At 51.8% G+C, this 18663-nt stretch overlaps 1 long non-coding RNA gene across 1 annotated transcript in view; it reads left to right on the forward strand.

Annotated features, from left to right (window-relative positions):
* LOC138567217 (uncharacterized) overlaps positions 1 to 18663 on the forward strand; it is a 222044-nt gene that overhangs the window by 109822 nt on the left and 93559 nt on the right. The gene's annotated exons all lie outside the window — the stretch shown is intronic.

Consider the following 18663-nt stretch of genomic DNA (forward strand, 5'->3'; position numbering starts at 1 on the left):
TTGTGAGCTGTGTGCATGGAGCAGAATTAATAGGCATGTGAGCTGTGTGTCTGGCATGGCATGTGAGTTGTGTGCATGGCATGGAGCACAGTGAATAGGCATGTGAGCTGTGTGCCTGGCATGGAGCAGAATGAATAGGCATGTGATCTGTGTGCATGGAGCAGAATGAATAGGCATGTGAGCTGTGTGTCTGCCATGGCATGTGAGCTGTGTGCATGGCATGGAGCAGAGTGAATAGGCATGTGCGCTGTGTGCCTGGCAGGGAGCAGAATGAATAGGCATGTGAGCTGTGTGCCTTGCATGGAGCACAGTGAATAGGCATGTGAGCTGTGTGCCTGGCATGGAGCAGAATGAATAGGCATGTGAGCTGTGTGCCTGGCATGGAGCAGAGTGAATATACATGTCAGCTGTGTGCCTGGCATGGACCAGAATAAATAGGCATTTGAGCTGTGTGTCTGGCATGGAGCAGAGTGAATAGGCATGTGAGCTGTGTGCCTGGCATTGACCAGAATGAATAAGCATGTGAGCTGTGCCTGGCAAGGACCAGAATGAATAGGTTTGTGAGCTGTGTGCATGGAGCAGAATTAATAGGCATGTGAGCTGTGTGTCTGGCATGGCATGTGAGCTGTGTGCATGGCATGGAGCACAGTGAATAGGCACGTGAGCTGTGTGCCTCGCATGGAGCAGAATGAATAGGCATGTGAGCTGTATGCATGGAGCAGAATGAATAGGCATGTGAGCTGTGTGTCTGCCATGGCATGTGAGTTGTGTGCATGGCATGGAGCAGAGTGAATAGGCATGTGAGCTGTGTGCCTGGCATGGAGCAGAATGAATAGGCATGTGAGCTGTGTGCATGGAGCAGAATAAATAGGCATATGAGCTGTGTGCCTGGCATGGCATGTGAGCTGTGTGCCGGCATGGAGCAGAGTGAATGGGCATGTGAGCTGTGTGCCTGGCATGGACCAGAATAAATAGGCATTTGAGCTGTGTGCATGGATCAGAATGAATAGGCATGTGAGCTGTGTGCCTGGCATGGACCAGAATGAATAGGCATGTGAGATGTGTGCCTGGCATGGAGCAGAGTGAATAGGCATGTGAGCTGTGTGCCTGGCATTGACCAGAATGAATAGGCATGTGATCTGTGCCTGGCATGGACCAGAATGAATAGGCATGTGAACTGTGTGCCTGGCATAGAGCAGAATTAATAGGCATGTGAGGTGTGTATGGAGCAGAATTAATAAGCATGTGAGCTGTGTGCATGCATGGAGCAGAGTGAATAGGCATGTGAGCTGTGTGCCTGGCGTGGAGCAGAAGGAATAGGCATGTGAACTGTGTGCATGGAGCAGAATGAATAGGCATGTGAGCTGTGTGTCTGGCATGGCATGTGAGCTGTGTGCATGGCATGGAGCAGAGTGAATAGGCATGTGAGCTGTGTGCCTGGCATGGAGCAGAATGAATAGGAATGTGAGCTGTGTGCCTGGCATGGCATGTGAGCTGTGTGCCTGGCATGGAGCAGATTGAATAGGAATGTGAGCTGTGTGCCTGGCAGGGAGCAGAATGAATAGGCATGTGAACTGTGTGCCTGGCATGGAGCAGAATTAATAGGCATGTGAGCTGTGTGCCTGACAAGGAGCAGGATGAATAGGCATGTGAGTTGTGTGCCTGGCATGGAGCAGGATGAATAGGCATGTGAGCTGTGTGCCTGGCATGGAGCAGGATGAATAGGAATGTGAGCTGTGTGCCTGGCAGGGAGCAGAATGAATAGGCAAGTGAGCTGTGTGCCTGGCATGGAGCAGAGTGAATAGGCATGTGAGCTCTGTGCCTGGCATGGACCAGAATGAATAGGCATGTGAGCTGTGTGCCTGGCATGGAGCAGAATGAATAGGCATGTGAGCTGTGTGCATGGAGCAGAATGAATAGACATGTAAGCTGTGAGCCTGGCATGGAGCAGAATGAATACGCATGTGAGCTGTGTGCCTGGCATGGAGCAGAATTAATAGGCATGTGAGCTGTGAGCCTGGCATGGAGCAGGATGAATAGGCATGTGAGCTGTGTGCCTGGCATGGACCAGAATGATAGGCATGTGAGCTGTGTGCATGGCATGGACCAGAATGAATAGGCATGTGAGCTGTGTGCCTGGCATGGACCAGAATAAATAGGCATTTGAGCTGTGTGCATGGAGCAGAATGAATAGGCATGTGAGCTGTGTGCCTGGCATGGACCAGAATGAATAGGCATGTGAGATGTGTGCCTGGCATGGAGCAGAGTGAATAGGCATGTGAGCTGTGTGCCTGGCATTGACCAGAATGAATAGGCATGTGATCTGTGCCTGGCATGGACCAGAATGAATAGGCATGTGAGATGTGTGCATGGAGCAGAATTAATAAGCATGTGAGCTGTGTGTCTGGCATGGCATGTGAGCTGTGTGCATGCATGGAGCAGAGTGAATAGGCATGTGAGCTGTGTGCCTGGCGTGGAGCAGAATGAATAGGCATGTGAACTGTGTGCATGAGCAGAATGAATAGGCATGTGAGCTGTGTGTCTGGCATGGCATGTGAGCTGTGTGCATGGCATGGAGCAGAGTGAATAGGCATGTGAGCTGTGTGCCTGGCATGGAGCAGAATGAATAGGCATGTGAGCTGTGTGCATGGGGCAGAATGAATAGGCATTTGAGCTGTGTGCCTGGCATGGCATGTGAGCTGTGTGCCTGGCATGGAGCAGAGTGAATAGGCATGTGAGCTGTGTGCCTGGCATGGAGAAGATTGAATAAGAATGTGAGCTGTGTGCCTGGCAGGGAGCAGAATGAATAGGCATGTGAACTGTGTGCCTGGCATAGAGCAGAATTAATAGGCATGTGAGCTGTGTGCCTGACATGGAGCAGGATGAATAGGCATGTGAGTTGTGTGCCTGGCATGGAGCAGGATGAATAGGCATGTGAGCTGTGTGCCTGGCATGGAGCAGGATGAATGGGCATGTGAGCTGTGTGCCTGGCATGGACCAGAACAAATAGGCATGTAAGCTGTGTGCATGGAGCAGAACGAATAGGTATGTGAGCTGTGTGCCTGGCAGGGAGCAGAATGAATAGGCATTTGAGCTGTGTGCCTGGCATGGAGCAGGATGAATAGGAATGTGAGCTTTGTCCCTGGCAGGGAGCAGGATGAATAGGCATGTGCGCTGTGTGCCTGGCATGGAGCAGGATGAATAGGGATTTGAGCTGTGTGCCTGGCAGGGAGCAGAATGAATAGGCATGTGAGCTGTGTGCCTGGCATGGAGCACAGTGAATAGGCATGTGAGCTGTGTGCCTGGCATGGAGCAGAATGAATAGGCATGTGAGCTGTGTGCCTGGCATGGAGCAGAGTGAATAGGCATGTGAGCTGTGTGCCTGGCATGGACCAGAATAAATAGGCATTTGAGCTGTGTGCCTGGCATGGAGCAGAGTGAATAGGCTTGTGAGCTGTGTGCCTGGCATTGACCAGAATGAATAAGCATGTGAGCTGTGCCTGGCAAGGACCGGAATGAATAGGTTTGTGAGCTGTGTGCATGGAGCAGAATTAATAGGCATGTGAGCTGTGTGTCTGGCATGGCATGTGAGTTGTGTGCATGGCATGGAGCACAGTGAATAGGCATGTGAGCTGTGTGCCTGGCATGGAGCAGAATGAATAGGCATGTGATCTGTGTGCATGGAGCAGAATGAATAGGCATGTGAGCTGTGTGTCTGCCATGCATGTGAGCTGTGTGCATGACATGGAGCAGAGTGAATAGGCATGTGGGCTGTGTGCCTGGCAGGGAGCAGAATGAATAGGCATGTGAGCTGTGTGCCTTGCATGGAGCACAGTGAATAGGCATGTGAGCTGTGTGCCTGGCATGGAGCAGAATGAATAGGCATGTGAGCTGTGTGCCTGGCATGGAGCAGAGTGAATAGGCATGTCAGCTGTGTGCCTGGCATGGACCAGAATAAATAGGCATTTGAGCTGTGTGTCTGGCATGGAGCAGAGTGAATAGGCATGTCAGCTGTGTGCCTGGCATTGACCAGAATGAATAAGCATGTGAGCTGTGCCTGGCAAGGACCAGAATGAATAGGTTTGTGAGCTGTGTGCATGGAGCAGCATTAATAGGCATGTGAGCTGTGTGTCTGGCATGGCATGTGAGCTGTGTGCATGGCATGGAGCACAGTGAATAGGCACGTGAGCTGTGTGCCTGGCATGGAGCAGAATGAATAGGCATGTGAGCTGTATGCATGGAGCAGAATGAATAGGCATGTGAGCTGTGTGTCTGCCATGGCATGTGAGTTGTGTGCATGGCATGGAGCAGAGTGAATAGGCATGTGAGCTGTGTGCCTGGCATGGAGCAGAACGAATAGGCATGTAAGCTGTGTGCATGGAGCAGAACGAATAGGCATGTGAGCTGTGTGCCTGGCAGGGAGCAGAATGAATAGGCATGTGAGCTGTGTGCCTGGCATGGAGCAGGATGACAGGACTGTGAACTGTGTGCCTGGCAGGGAGCAGAATGAATAGGCATGTGAGCTGTGTGCCTGGCATGGAGCAGGATGAATAGGAATGTGAGCTGTGTGCCTGGCAAGGACCAGAACGAATAGGCATGTAAGCTGTGTGCATGGAGCAGAACGAATAGGCATGTGAGCTGTGTGTCTTGCATGGAGCAGATTGAATAGGCATGTGAGCTGTGTGCCTGGCAAGGACCAGAACGAATAGGCATGTAAGCTGTGTGCATGGAGCAGAACGAATAGGCATGTGAGCTGTGTGCCTGGCAGGGAGCAGAATGAATAGGCATGTGAGCTGTGTGCCTGGCATGGAGAAGGATGACAGGACTGTGAACTGTGTGCCTGGCAGGGAGCAGAATGAATAGGCATGTGAGCTGTGTGCCTGGCATGGAGCAGGATGAATAGGAATGTGAGCTGTGTGCCTGGCAAGGACCAGAACGAATAGGCATGTAAGCTGTGTGCATGGAGCAGAACGAATAGGCATGTGAGCTGTGTGCCTGGCAGGGAGCAGAATGAATAGGCATGTGAGCTGTGTGCCTGGCATGGAGCAGGATGACAGGAATGTGAACTGTGTGCCTGGCAGGGAGCAGAATGAATAGGCATGTGAGCTGTGTGCCTGGCATGGAGCAGGATGAATAGGAATGTGAGCTGTGTGCCTGGCAGGGAGCAGAATGAATAGGCATGTGAGCTGCATGCCTGGCATTGATCAGAGTGAATAGGCATGTGAGCTGTCTGCCTGGCATGGCGCAGGATGAATAGGCATGTGAGCTGTGTGCCTGGCATGAAGCAGGATGACAGGCATGTGAGCTGTGTGCCTGGCAGGGAGCAGAATGAATAGGCATGTGAGCTGTGTGCCTGGCATGGAGCAGGAGGAATAGGAATGTGAGCTGTGTGCCTGGCAGGGAGCGGAATGAATAGGCATGTGAGCTGTGTGCCTGGCATGGCGCAGGATGAATAGGCATGTGAGCTGTGTGCCTGGCATGAAGCAGGATGACAGGAATGTGAGCTGTGTGCCTGGCAGGGAGCGAAATGAATAGGCATGTGAGCTGTGTGCCTGGCATGGAGCACAGTGAATAGGCATGTGAGCTGTGTGCCTGGCATGGAGCAGAATGAATAGGCATGTGAGCTGTGTGCCTGGCATGGAGCAGAGTGAATAGGCATGTGAGCTGTGTGCCTGGCATGGACCAGAATAAATAGGCAGTTGAGCTGTGTGCCTGGCATGGAGCAGAGTGAATAGGCTTGTGAGCTGTGTGCCTGGCATTGACCAGAATGAATAAGCATGTGAGCTGTGCCTGGCAAGGGCCGGAATAAATAGGTTTGTGAGCTGTGTGCATGGAGCAGAATTAATAGGCATGTGAGCTGTGTGTCTGGCATGGCATGTGAGTTGTGTGCATGGCATGGAGCACAGTGAATAGGCATGTGAGCTGTGTGCCTGGCATGGAGCAGAATGAATAGGCATGTGATCTGTGTGCATGGAGCAGAATGAATAGGCATGTGAGCTGTGTGTCTGCCATGGCATGTGAGCTGTGTGCATGGCATGGAGCAGAGTGAATAGGCATGTGGGCTGTGTGCCTGGCAGGGAGCAGAATGAATAGGCATGTGAGCTGTGTGCCTTGCATGGAGCACAGTGAATAGGCATGTGAGCTGTGTGCCTGGCATGGAGCAGAATGAATAGGCATGTGAGCTGTGTGCCTGGCATGGAGCAGAGTGAATAGGCATGTCAGCTGTGTGCCTGGCATGGACCAGAATAAATAGGCATTTGAGCTGTGTGTCTGGCATGGAGCAGAGTGAATAGGCATGTCAGCTGTGTGCCTGGCATTGACCAGAATGAATAAGCATGTGAGCTGTGCCTGGCAAGGACCAGAATGAATAGGTTTGTGAGCTGTGTGCATGGAGCAGCATTAATAGGCATGTGAGCTGTGTGTCTGGCATGGCATGTGAGCTGTGTGCATGGCATGGAGCACAGTGAATAGGCACGTGAGCTGTGTGCCTGGCATGGAGCAGAATGAATAGGCATGTGAGCTGTATGCATGGAGCAGAATGAATAGGCATGTGAGCTGTGTGTCTGCCATGGCATGTGAGTTGTGTGCATGGCATGGAGCAGAGTGAATAGGCATGTGAGCTGTGTGCCTGGCATGGAGCAGAATGAATAGGCATGTGAGCTGTGTGTCTTGCATGGGGCAGATTGAATAGGCATGTGAGCTGTGTGCCTGGCAAGGACAAGAACGAATAGGCATGTAAGCTGTGTGCATGGAGCAGAACGAATAGGCATGTGAGCTGTGTGCCTGGCAGGGAGCAGAATGAATAGGCATGTGAGCTGTGTGCCTGGCATGGAGCAGGATGACAGGACTGTGAACTGTGTGCCTGGCAGGGAGCAGAATGAATAGGCATGTGAGCTGTGTGCCTGGCATGGAGCAGGATGAATAGGAATGTGAGCTGTGTGCCTGGCAAGGACCAGAACGAATAGGCATGTAAGCTGTGTGCATGGAGCAGAACGAATAGGCATGTGAGCTGTGTGCCTGGCAGGGAGCAGAATGAATAGGCATGTGAGCTGTGTGCCTGGCATGGAGCAGGATGACAGGAATGTGAACTGTGTGCCTGGCAGGGAGCAGAATGAATAGGCATGTGAGCTGTGTGCCTGGCATGGAGCAGGATGAATAGGAATGTGAGCTGTGTGCCTGGCAGGGAGCAGAATGAATAGGCATGTGAGCTGTGTGCCTGGCATGGAGCAGGAGGAATAGGAATGTGAGCTGTGTGCCTGGCAGGGAGCGGAATGAATAGGCATGTGAGCTGTGTGCCTGGCATGGCGCAGGATGAATAGGCATGTGAGCTGTGTGCCTGGCATGAAGCAGGATGACAGGAATGTGAGCTGTGTGCCTGGCATGGAGCAGAGTGAATAGGCATGTGAACTGTGTGCCTGGCATGGAGCAGAATGAATAGGCAGGTGAGCTGTGTGCATGGAGCAGAATAAATAGGCATGTGAGCTGTGTGCCTGGCATGGCATGTGAGCTGTGTGCCGGCATGGAGCAGAGTGAATGGGCATGTGAGCTGTGTGCCTAGCATGGAGCAGAACGAATAGGCATGTGAGCTGTGTGCCTGGCATGGACCAGAACGAATAGGCATGTAAGCTGTGTGCATGGAGCAGAACGAATAGGCATGTGAGCTGTGTGCCTGGCAGGGAGCAGAATGAATAGGCATGTGAGCTGTGTGCCTGGCATGGAGCAGGATGACAGGAATGTGAACTGTGTGCCTGGCAGGGAGCAGAATGAATAGGCATGTGAGCTGTGTGCCTGGCATGGAGCAGATTGAATAAGAATGTGAGCTGTGTGCCTGGCATGGAGCAGGATGAATAGGCATGTGAGCTGTGTGCCTGGCATGGACCAGAATGATAGGCATGTGAGCTGTGTGCATGGCATGGAGCAGAGTGAATAGGCTTGTGAGCTGGATGCCTGGCATGGACCAGAATGAATAGGCATGTGAGCTGTGTGCCTGGCATGGACGAGAATAAATAGGCATTTGAGCTGTGTGCATGGAGCAGAATGAATAGGCATGTGAGCTGTGTGCCTGGCATGGACCAGAATGAATAGGCATGTGAGATGTGTGCCTGGCATGGAGCAGAGTGAATAGGCATGTGAGCTGTGTGCCTGGCATTGACCAGAATGAATAGGCATGTGATCTGTGCCTGGCATGGACCAGAATGAATAGGCATGTGAGATGTGTGCATGGAGCAGAATTAATAAGCATGTGAGCTGTGTGTCTGGCATGGCATGTGAGCTGTGTGCATGCATGGAGCAGAATGAATAGGCATGTGAGCTGTGTGCCTGGCGTGGAGCAGAAGGAATAGGCATGTGAACTGTGTGCATGGAGCAGAGTGAATAGGCATGTGAGCTGTGTGCCTGGCATGGAGCAGAATGAATAGGCATGTGAGCTGTGTGCCTGGCATGGCATGTGAGCTGTGTGCCTGGCATGGGGCAGAGTGAATAGGCATGTGAGCTGTGTGCCTGGCATGGAGCAGATTGAATAGGAATGTGAGCTGTGTGCCTGGCAGGGAGCAGAATGAATAGGCATGTGAACTGTGTGCCTGGCATGGAGCAGAATTAATAGGCATGTGAGCTGTGTGCCTGACAAGGAGCAGGATGAATAGGCATGTGAGTTGTGGGCCTGGCATGGAGCAGGATGAATAGGCATGTGAGCTGTGTGCCTGGCATGGAGCAGGATGAATAGGAATGTGAGATGTGTGCCTGGCATTGACCAGAATGAATAGGCATGTGATCTGTGCCTGGCATGGACCAGAATGAATAGGCATGTGAACTGTGTGCATGGAGCAGAATGAATAGGCATGTGAGCTGTGTGTCTGGCATGGCATGTGAGCTGTGTGCATGCATGGAGCAGAGTGAATAGGCATGTGAGCTGTGTGCCTGGCATGGAGCAGAATGAATAGGCATGTGAGCTGTGTGCCTGACATGGAGCAGGATGAATAGGCATGTGAGTTGTGTGGCTGGCATGGAGCAGGATGAATAGGCATGTGAGCTGTGTGCATGCATGGAGCAGAGTGAATAGGCATGTGAGCTGTGTGCCTGGCGTGGAGCAGAAGGAATAGGCATGTGAACTGTGTGCATGGAGCAGAATGAATAGGCATGTGAGCTGTGTGTCTGGCATGGCATGTGAGCTGTGTGCATGGCATGGAGCAGAGTGAATATGCATGTGAGCTGTGTGCCTGGCATGGAGCAGAATGAATAGGCATGTGAGCTGTGTGCCTGGCATGGCATGTGAGCTGTGTGCCTGGCATGGAGCAGAGTGAATAGGCATGTGAGCTGTGTGCCTGGCATGGAGCAGATTGAATAGGAATGTGAGCTGTGTGCCTGGCAGGGAGCAGAATGAATAGGCATGTGAACTGTGTGCCTGGCATGGAGCAGAATTAATAGGCATGTGAGCTGTGTGCCTGACAAGGAGCAGGATGAATAGGCATGTGAGTTGTGTGCCTGGCATGGAGCAGGATGAATAGGCAAGTGAGCTGTGTGCCTGGCATGGAGCAGAGTGAATAGGCATGTGAGCTCTGTGCCTGGCATGGACCAGAATGAATAGGCATGTGAGCTGTGTGCCTGGCATGGAGCAGAATGAATAGGCATGTGAGCTGTGTGCATGGAGCAGAATGAATAGACATGTAAGCTGTGAGCCTGGCATGGAGCAGAATGAATACGCATGTGAGCTGTGTGCCTGGCATGGAGCAGAATTAATAGGCATGTGAGCTGTGAGCCTGGCATGGAGCAGGATGAATAGGCATGTGAGCTGTGTGCCTGGCATGGACCAGAATGATAGGCATGTGAGCTGTGTGCATGGCATGGAGCAGAGTGAATAGGCATGTGAGCTGTGTGCGTGGCATGGACCAGAATGAATAGGCATGTGAGCTGTGTGCCTGGCATGGACCAGAATAAATAGGCATTTGAGCTGTGTGCATGGAGCAGAATTGATAGGCATGTGAGCTGTGTGCCTGGCATGGACCAGAATGAATAGGCATGTGAGATGTGTGCCTGGCATGGAGCAGAGTGAATAGGCATGTGGGCTGTGTGCCTGGCATTGACCAGAATGAATAGGCATGTGATCTGTGCCTGGCATGGACCAGAATGAATAGGCATGTGAACTGTGTGCATGGAGCAGAATGAATAGGCATGTGAGCTGTGTGTCTGGCATGGCATGTGAGCTGTGTGCATGCATGGAGCAGAGTGAATAGGCATGTGAGCTGTGTGCCTGGCATGGAGCAGAATGAATAGGCATGTGAGCTGTGTGCCTGACATGGAGCAGGATGAATAGGCATGTGAGTTGTGTGCCTGGCATGGAGCAGGATGAATAGGCATGTGAGCTGTGTGCCTGGCATGGAGCAGGATGAATGGGCATGTGAGCTGTGTGCCTGGCATGGACCAGAACGAATAGGCATGTAAGCTGTGTGCATGGAGCAGAACGAATAGGTATGTGAGCTGTGTGCCTGGCAGGGAGCAGAATGAATAGGCATTTGAGCTGTGTGCCTGGCATGGAGCAGGATGAATAGGAATGTGAGCTTTGTCCCTGGCAGGGAGCAGGATGAATAGGCATGTGCGCTGTGTGCCTGGCATGGAGCAGGATGAATAGGAATGTGAGCTGTGTGCCTGGCAGGGAGCAGAATGAATAGGCATGTGAGCTGTGTGCCTGGCATGGAGCACAGTGAATAGGCATGTGAGCTGTGTGCCTGGCATGGAGCAGAATGAATAGGCATGTGAGCTGTGTGCCTGGCATGGACCAGAATAAATAGGCATTTGAGCTGTGTGCCTGGCATGGAGCAGAGTGAATAGGCTTGTGAGCTGTTTGCCTGGCATTGACCAGAATGAATAAGCATGTGAGCTGTGCCTGGCAAGGACCGGAATGAATAGGTTTGTGAGCTGTGTGCATGGAGCAGAATTAATAGGCATGTGAGCTGTGTGTCTGGCATGGCATGTGAGTTGTGTGCATGGCATGGAGCACAGTGAATAGGCATGTGAGCTGTGTGCCTGGCATGGAGCAGAATGAATAGGCATGTGATCTGTGTGCATGGAGCAGAATGAATAGGCATGTGAGCTGTGTGTCTGCCATGGCATGTGAGCTGTGTGCATGGCATGGAGCAGAGTGAATAGGCATGTGGGCTGTGTGCCTGGCAGGGAGCAGAATGAATAGGCATGTGAGCTGTGTGCCTTGCATGGAGCACAGTGAATAGGCATGTGAGCTGTGTGCCTGGCATGGAGCAGAATGAATAGGCATGTGAGCTGTGTGCCTGGCATGGAGCAGAGTGAATAGGCATGTCAGCTGTGTGCCTGGCATGGACCAGAATAAATAGGCATTTCAGCTGTGTGTCTGGCATGGAGCAGAGTGAATAGGCATGTGAGCTGTGTGCCTGGCATTGACCAGAATGAATAAGCATGTGAGCTGTGCCTGGCAAGGACTAGAATGAATAGGTTTGTGAGCTGTGTGCATGGAGCAGAATTAATAGGCATGTGAGCTGTGTGTCTGGCATGGCATGTGAGCTGTGTGCATGGCATGGAGCACAGTGAATAGGCACGTGAGCTGTGTGCCTGGCATGGAGCAGAATGAATAGGCATGTGAGCTGTATGCATGGAGCAGAATGAATAGGCATGTGAGCTGTGTGTCTGCCATGGCATGTGAGCTGTGTGCATGGCATGGAGCAGAGGGAATAGGCATGTGAGCTGTGTGCCTGGCATGGAGCAGAATGAATAGGCATGTGAGCTGTGTGCCTGGCATGGACCGGAATAAATAGGCATTTGAGCTGTGTGCCTGGCATGGAGCAGAGTGAATAGGCTTGTGAGCTGTGTGCCTGGCATTGACCAGAATGAATAAGCATGTGAGCTGTGCCTGGCAAGGACCGGAATGAATAGGTTTGTGAGCTGTGTGCATGGAGCAGAATTAATAGGCATGTGAGCTGTGTGTCTGGCATGGCATGTGAGTTGTGTGCATGGCATGGAGCACAGTGAATAGGCATGTGAGCTGTGTGCCTGGCATGGAGCAGAATGAATAGGCATGTGATCTGTGTGCATGGAGCAGAATGAATAGGCATGTGAGCTGTGTGTCTGCCATGGCATGTGAGCTGTGTGCATGGCATGGAGCAGAGTGAATAGGCATGTGGGCTGTGTGCCTGGCAGGGAGCAGAATGAATAGGCATGTGAGCTGTGTGCCTTGCATGGAGCACAGTGAATAGGCATGTGAGCTGTGTGCCTGGCATGGAGCAGAATGAATAGGCATGTGAGCTGTGTGCCTGGCATGGAGCAGAGTGAATATACATGTCAGCTGTGTGCCTGGCATGGACCAGAATAAATAGGCATTTGAGCTGTGTGTCTGGCATGGAGCAGAGTGAATAGGCATGTGAGCTGTGTGCCTGGCATTGACCAGAATGAATAAGCATGTGAGCTGTGCCTGGCAAGGACCAGAATGAATAGGTTTGTGAGCTGTGTGCATGGAGCAGAATTAATAGGCATGTGAGCTGTGTGTCTGGCATGGCATGTGAGCTGTGTGCATGGCATGGAGCACAGTGAATAGGCACGTGAGCTGTGTGCCTCGCATGGAGCAGAATGAATAGGCATGTGAGCTGTATGCATGGAGCAGAATGCATAGGCATGTGAGCTTTGTGTCTGCCATGGCATGTGAGTTGTGTGCATGGCATGGAGCAGAGTGAATAGGCATGTGAGCTGTGTGCCTGGCATGGAGCAGAATGAATAGGCATGTGAGCTGTGTGCATGGAGCAGAATAAATAGGCATATGAGCTGTGTGCCTGGCATGGCATGTGAGCTGTGTGCCGGCATGGAGCAGAGTGAATGGGCATGTGAGCTGTGTGCCTGGCATGGACCAGAATAAATAGGCATTTGAGCTGTGTGCATGGATCAGAATGAATAGGCATGTGAGCTGTGTGCCTGGCATGGACCAGAATGAATAGGCATGTGAGATGTGTGCCTGGCATGGAGCAGAGTGAATAGGCATGTGAGCTGTGTGCCTGGCATTGACCAGAATGAATAGGCATGTGATCTGTGCCTGGCATGGACCAGAATGAATAGGCATGTGAACTGTGTGCCTGGCATAGAGCAGAATTAATAGGCATGTGAGGTGTGTATGGAGCAGAATTAATAAGCATGTGAGCTGTGTGCATGCATGGAGCAGAGTGAATAGGCATGTGAGCTGTGTGCCTGGCGTGGAGCAGAAGGAATAGGCATGTGAACTGTGTGCATGGAGCAGAATGAATAGGCATGTGAGCTGTGTGTCTGGCATGGCATGTGAGCTGTGTGCATGGCATGGAGCAGAGTGAATAGGCATGTGAGCTGTGTGCCTGGCATGGAGCAGAATGAATAGGAATGTGAGCTGTGTGCCTGGCATGGCATGTGAGCTGTGTGCCTGGCATGGAGCAGATTGAATAGGAATGTGAGCTGTGTGCCTGGCAGGGAGCAGAATGAATAGGCATGTGAACTGTGTGCCTGGCATGGAGCAGAATTAATAGGCATGTGAGCTGTGTGCCTGACAAGGAGCAGGATGAATAGGCATGTGAGTTGTGTGCCTGGCATGGAGCAGGATGAATAGGCATGTGAGCTGTGTGCCTGGCATGGAGCAGGATGAATAGGAATGTGAGCTGTGTGCCTGGCAGGGAGCAGAATGAATAGGCAAGTGAGCTGTGTGCCTGGCATGGAGCAGAGTGAATAGGCATGTGAGCTCTGTGCCTGGCATGGACCAGAATGAATAGGCATGTGAGTTGTGTGCCTGGCATGGAGCAGGATGAATAGGCAAGTGAGCTGTGTGCCTGGCATGGAGCAGAGTGAATAGGCATGTGAGCTCTGTGCCTGGCATGGACCAGAATGAATAGGCATGTGAGCTGTGTGCCTGGCATGGAGCAGAATGAATAGGCATGTGAGCTGTGTGCATGGAGCAGAATGAATAGACATGTAAGCTGTGAGCCTGGCATGGAGCAGAATGAATACGCATGTGAGCTGTGTGCCTGGCATGGAGCAGAATTAATAGGCATGTGAGCTGTGAGCCTGGCATGGAGCAGGATGAATAGGCATGTGAGCTGTGTGCCTGGCATGGACCAGAATGATAGGCATGTGAGCTGTGTGCATGGCATGGAGCAGAGTGAATAGGCATGTGAGCTGTGTGCGTGGCATGGACCAGAATGAATAGGCATGTGAGCTGTGTGCCTGGCATGGACCAGAATAAATAGGCATTTGAGCTGTGTGCATGGAGCAGAATTGATAGGCATGTGAGCTGTGTGCCTGGCATGGACCAGAATGAATAGGCATGTGAGATGTGTGCCTGGCATGGAGCAGAGTGAATAGGCATGTGGGCTGTGTGCCTGGCATTGACCAGAATGAATAGGCATGTGATCTGTGCCTGGCATGGACCAGAATGAATAGGCATGTGAACTGTGTGCATGGAGCAGAATGAATAGGCATGTGAGCTGTGTGTCTGGCATGGCATGTGAGCTGTGTGCATGCATGGAGCAGAGTGAATAGGCATGTGAGCTGTGTGCCTGGCATGGAGCAGAATGAATAGGCATGTGAGCTGTGTGCCTGACATGGAGCAGGATGAATAGGCATGTGAGTTGTGTGCCTGGCATGGAGCAGGATGAATAGGCATGTGAGCTGTGTGCCTGGCATGGAGCAGGATGAATGGGCATGTGAGCTGTGTGCCTGGCATGGACCAGAACGAATAGGCATGTAAGCTGTGTGCATGGAGCAGAACGAATAGGTATGTGAGCTGTGTGCCTGGCAGGGAGCAGAATGAATAGGCATTTGAGCTGTGTGCCTGGCATGGAGCAGGATGAATAGGAATGTGAGCTTTGTCCCTGGCAGGGAGCAGGATGAATAGGCATGTGCGCTGTGTGCCTGGCATGGAGCAGGATGAATAGGAATGTGAGCTGTGTGCCTGGCAGGGAGCAGAATGAATAGGCATGTGAGCTGTGTGCCTGGCATGGAGCACAGTGAATAGGCATGTGAGCTGTGTGCCTGGCATGGAGCAGAATGAATAGGCATGTGAGCTGTGTGCCTGGCATGGACCAGAATAAATAGGCATTTGAGCTGTGTGCCTGGCATGGAGCAGAGTGAATAGGCTTGTGAGCTGTTTGCCTGGCATTGACCAGAATGAATAAGCATGTGAGCTGTGCCTGGCAAGGACCGGAATGAATAGGTTTGTGAGCTGTGTGCATGGAGCAGAATTAATAGGCATGTGAGCTGTGTGTCTGGCATGGCATGTGAGTTGTGTGCATGGCATGGAGCACAGTGAATAGGCATGTGAGCTGTGTGCCTGGCATGGAGCAGAATGAATAGGCATGTGATCTGTGTGCATGGAGCAGAATGAATAGGCATGTGAGCTGTGTGTCTGCCATGGCATGTGAGCTGTGTGCATGGCATGGAGCAGAGTGAATAGGCATGTGGGCTGTGTGCCTGGCAGGGAGCAGAATGAATAGGCATGTGAGCTGTGTGCCTTGCATGGAGCACAGTGAATAGGCATGTGAGCTGTGTGCCTGGCATGGAGCAGAATGAATAGGCATGTGAGCTGTGTGCCTGGCATGGAGCAGAGTGAATAGGCATGTCAGCTGTGTGCCTGGCATGGACCAGAATAAATAGGCATTTCAGCTGTGTGTCTGGCATGGAGCAGAGTGAATAGGCATGTGAGCTGTGTGCCTGGCATTGACCAGAATGAATAAGCATGTGAGCTGTGCCTGGCAAGGACTAGAATGAATAGGTTTGTGAGCTGTGTGCATGGAGCAGAATTAATAGGCATGTGAGCTGTGTGTCTGGCATGGCATGTGAGCTGTGTGCATGGCATGGAGCACAGTGAATAGGCACGTGAGCTGTGTGCCTGGCATGGAGCAGAATGAATAGGCATGTGAGCTGTATGCATGGAGCAGAATGAATAGGCATGTGAGCTGTGTGTCTGCCATGGCATGTGAGCTGTGTGCATGGCATGGAGCAGAGGGAATAGGCATGTGAGCTGTGTGCCTGGCATGGAGCAGAATGAATAGGCATGTGAGCTGTGTGCCTGGCATGGACCGGAATAAATAGGCATTTGAGCTGTGTGCCTGGCATGGAGCAGAGTGAATAGGCTTGTGAGCTGTGTGCCTGGCATTGACCAGAATGAATAAGCATGTGAGCTGTGCCTGGCAAGGACCGGAATGAATAGGTTTGTGAGCTGTGTGCATGGAGCAGAATTAATAGGCATGTGAGCTGTGTGTCTGGCATGGCATGTGAGTTGTGTGCATGGCATGGAGCACAGTGAATAGGCATGTGAGCTGTGTGCCTGGCATGGAGCAGAATGAATAGGCATGTGATCTGTGTGCATGGAGCAGAATGAATAGGCATGTGAGCTGTGTGTCTGCCATGGCATGTGAGCTGTGTGCATGGCATGGAGCAGAGTGAATAGGCATGTGGGCTGTGTGCCTGGCAGGGAGCAGAATGAATAGGCATGTGAGCTGTGTGCCTTGCATGGAGCACAGTGAATAGGCATGTGAGCTGTGTGCCTGGCATGGAGCAGAATGAATAGGCATGTGAGCTGTGTGCCTGGCATGGAGCAGAGTGAATATACATGTCAGCTGTGTGCCTGGCATGGACCAGAATAAATAGGCATTTGAGCTGTGTGTCTGGCATGGAGCAGAGTGAATAGGCATGTGAGCTGTGTGCCTGGCATTGACCAGAATGAATAAGCATGTGAGCTGTGCCTGGCAAGGACCAGAATGAATAGGTTTGTGAGCTGTGTGCATGGAGCAGAATTAATAGGCATGTGAGCTGTGTGTCTGGCATGGCATGTGAGCTGTGTGCATGGCATGGAGCACAGTGAATAGGCACGTGAGCTGTGTGCCTCGCATGGAGCAGAATGAATAGGCATGTGAGCTGTATGCATGGAGCAGAATGCATAGGCATGTGAGCTTTGTGTCTGCCATGGCATGTGAGTTGTGTGCATGGCATGGAGCAGAGTGAATAGGCATGTGAGCTGTGTGCCTGGCATGGAGCAGAATGAATAGGCATGTGAGCTGTGTGCATGGAGCAGAATAAATAGGCATATGAGCTGTGTGCCTGGCATGGCATGTGAGCTGTGTGCCGGCATGGAGCAGAGTGAATGGGCATGTGAGCTGTGTGCCTGGCATGGACCAGAATAAATAGGCATTTGAGCTGTGTGCATGGATCAGAATGAATAGGCATGTGAGCTGTGTGCCTGGCATGGACCAGAATGAATAGGCATGTGAGATGTGTGCCTGGCATGGAGCAGAGTGAATAGGCATGTGAGCTGTGTGCCTGGCATTGACCAGAATGAATAGGCATGTGATCTGTGCCTGGCATGGACCAGAATGAATAGGCATGTGAACTGTGTGCCTGGCATAGAGCAGAATTAATAGGCATGTGAGGTGTGTATGGAGCAGAATTAATAAGCATGTGAGCTGTGTGCATGCATGGAGCAGAGTGAATAGGCATGTGAGCTGTGTGCCTGGCGTGGAGCAGAAGGAATAGGCATGTGAACTGTGTGCATGGAGCAGAATGAATAGGCATGTGAGCTGTGTGTCTGGCATGGCATGTGAGCTGTGTGCATGGCATGGAGCAGAGTGAATAGGCATGTGAGCTGTGTGCCTGGCATGGAGCAGAATGAATAGGAATGTGAGCTGTGTGCCTGGCATGGCATGTGAGCTGTGTGCCTGGCATGGAGCAGATTGAATAGGAATGTGAGCTGTGTGCCTGGCAGGGAGCAGAATGAATAGGCATGTGAACTGTGTGCCTGGCATGGAGCAGAATTAATAGGCATGTGAGCTGTGTGCCTGACAAGGAGCAGGATGAATAGGCATGTGAGTTGTGTGCCTGGCATGGAGCAGGATGAATAGGCATGTGAGCTGTGTGCCTGGCATGGAGCAGGATGAATAGGAATGTGAGCTGTGTGCCTGGCAGGGAGCAGAATGAATAGGCAAGTGAGCTGTGTGCCTGGCATGGAGCAGAGTGAATAGGCATGTGAGCTCTGTGCCTGGCATGGACCAGAATGAATAGGCATGTGAGCTGTGTGCCTGGCATGGAGCAGAATGAATAGGCATGTGAGCTGTGTGCATGGAGCAGAATGAATAGACATGTAAGCTGTGAGCCCGGCATGGAGCAGAATGAATACGCATGTGAGCTGTGTGCCTGGCATGGAGCAGAATTAATAGGCATGTGAGCTGTGAGCCTGGCATGGAGCAGGATGAATAGGCATGTGAGCTGTGTGCCTGGCATGGACCAGAATGATAGGCATGTGAGCTGTGTGCATGGCATGGACCAGAATGAATAGGCATGTGAGCTGTGTGCCTGGCATGGACCAGAATAAATAGGCATTTGAGCTGTGTGCATGGAGCAGAATGAATAGGCATGTGAGCTGTGTGCCTGGCATGGACCAGAATGAATAGGCATGTGAGATGTGTGCCTGGCATGGAGCAGAGTGAATAGGCATGTGAGCTGTGTGCCTGGCATTGACCAGAATGAATAGGCATGTGATCTGTGCCTGGCATGGACCAGAATGAATAGGCATGTGAGATGTGTGCATGGAGCAGAATTAATAAGCATGTGAGCTGTGTGTCTGGCATGGCATGTGAGCTGTGTGCATGCATGGAGCAGAGTGAATAGGCATGTGAGCTGTGTGCCTGGCGTGGAGCA

Source organism: Ambystoma mexicanum, chromosome 2p, assembly GCF_040938575.1.
Source record: "Ambystoma mexicanum isolate Mex_15411 chromosome 2p, UKY_AmexF1_1, whole genome shotgun sequence".
In the NCBI taxonomy this organism is placed as follows: domain Eukaryota; kingdom Metazoa; phylum Chordata; class Amphibia; order Caudata; family Ambystomatidae; genus Ambystoma; species Ambystoma mexicanum.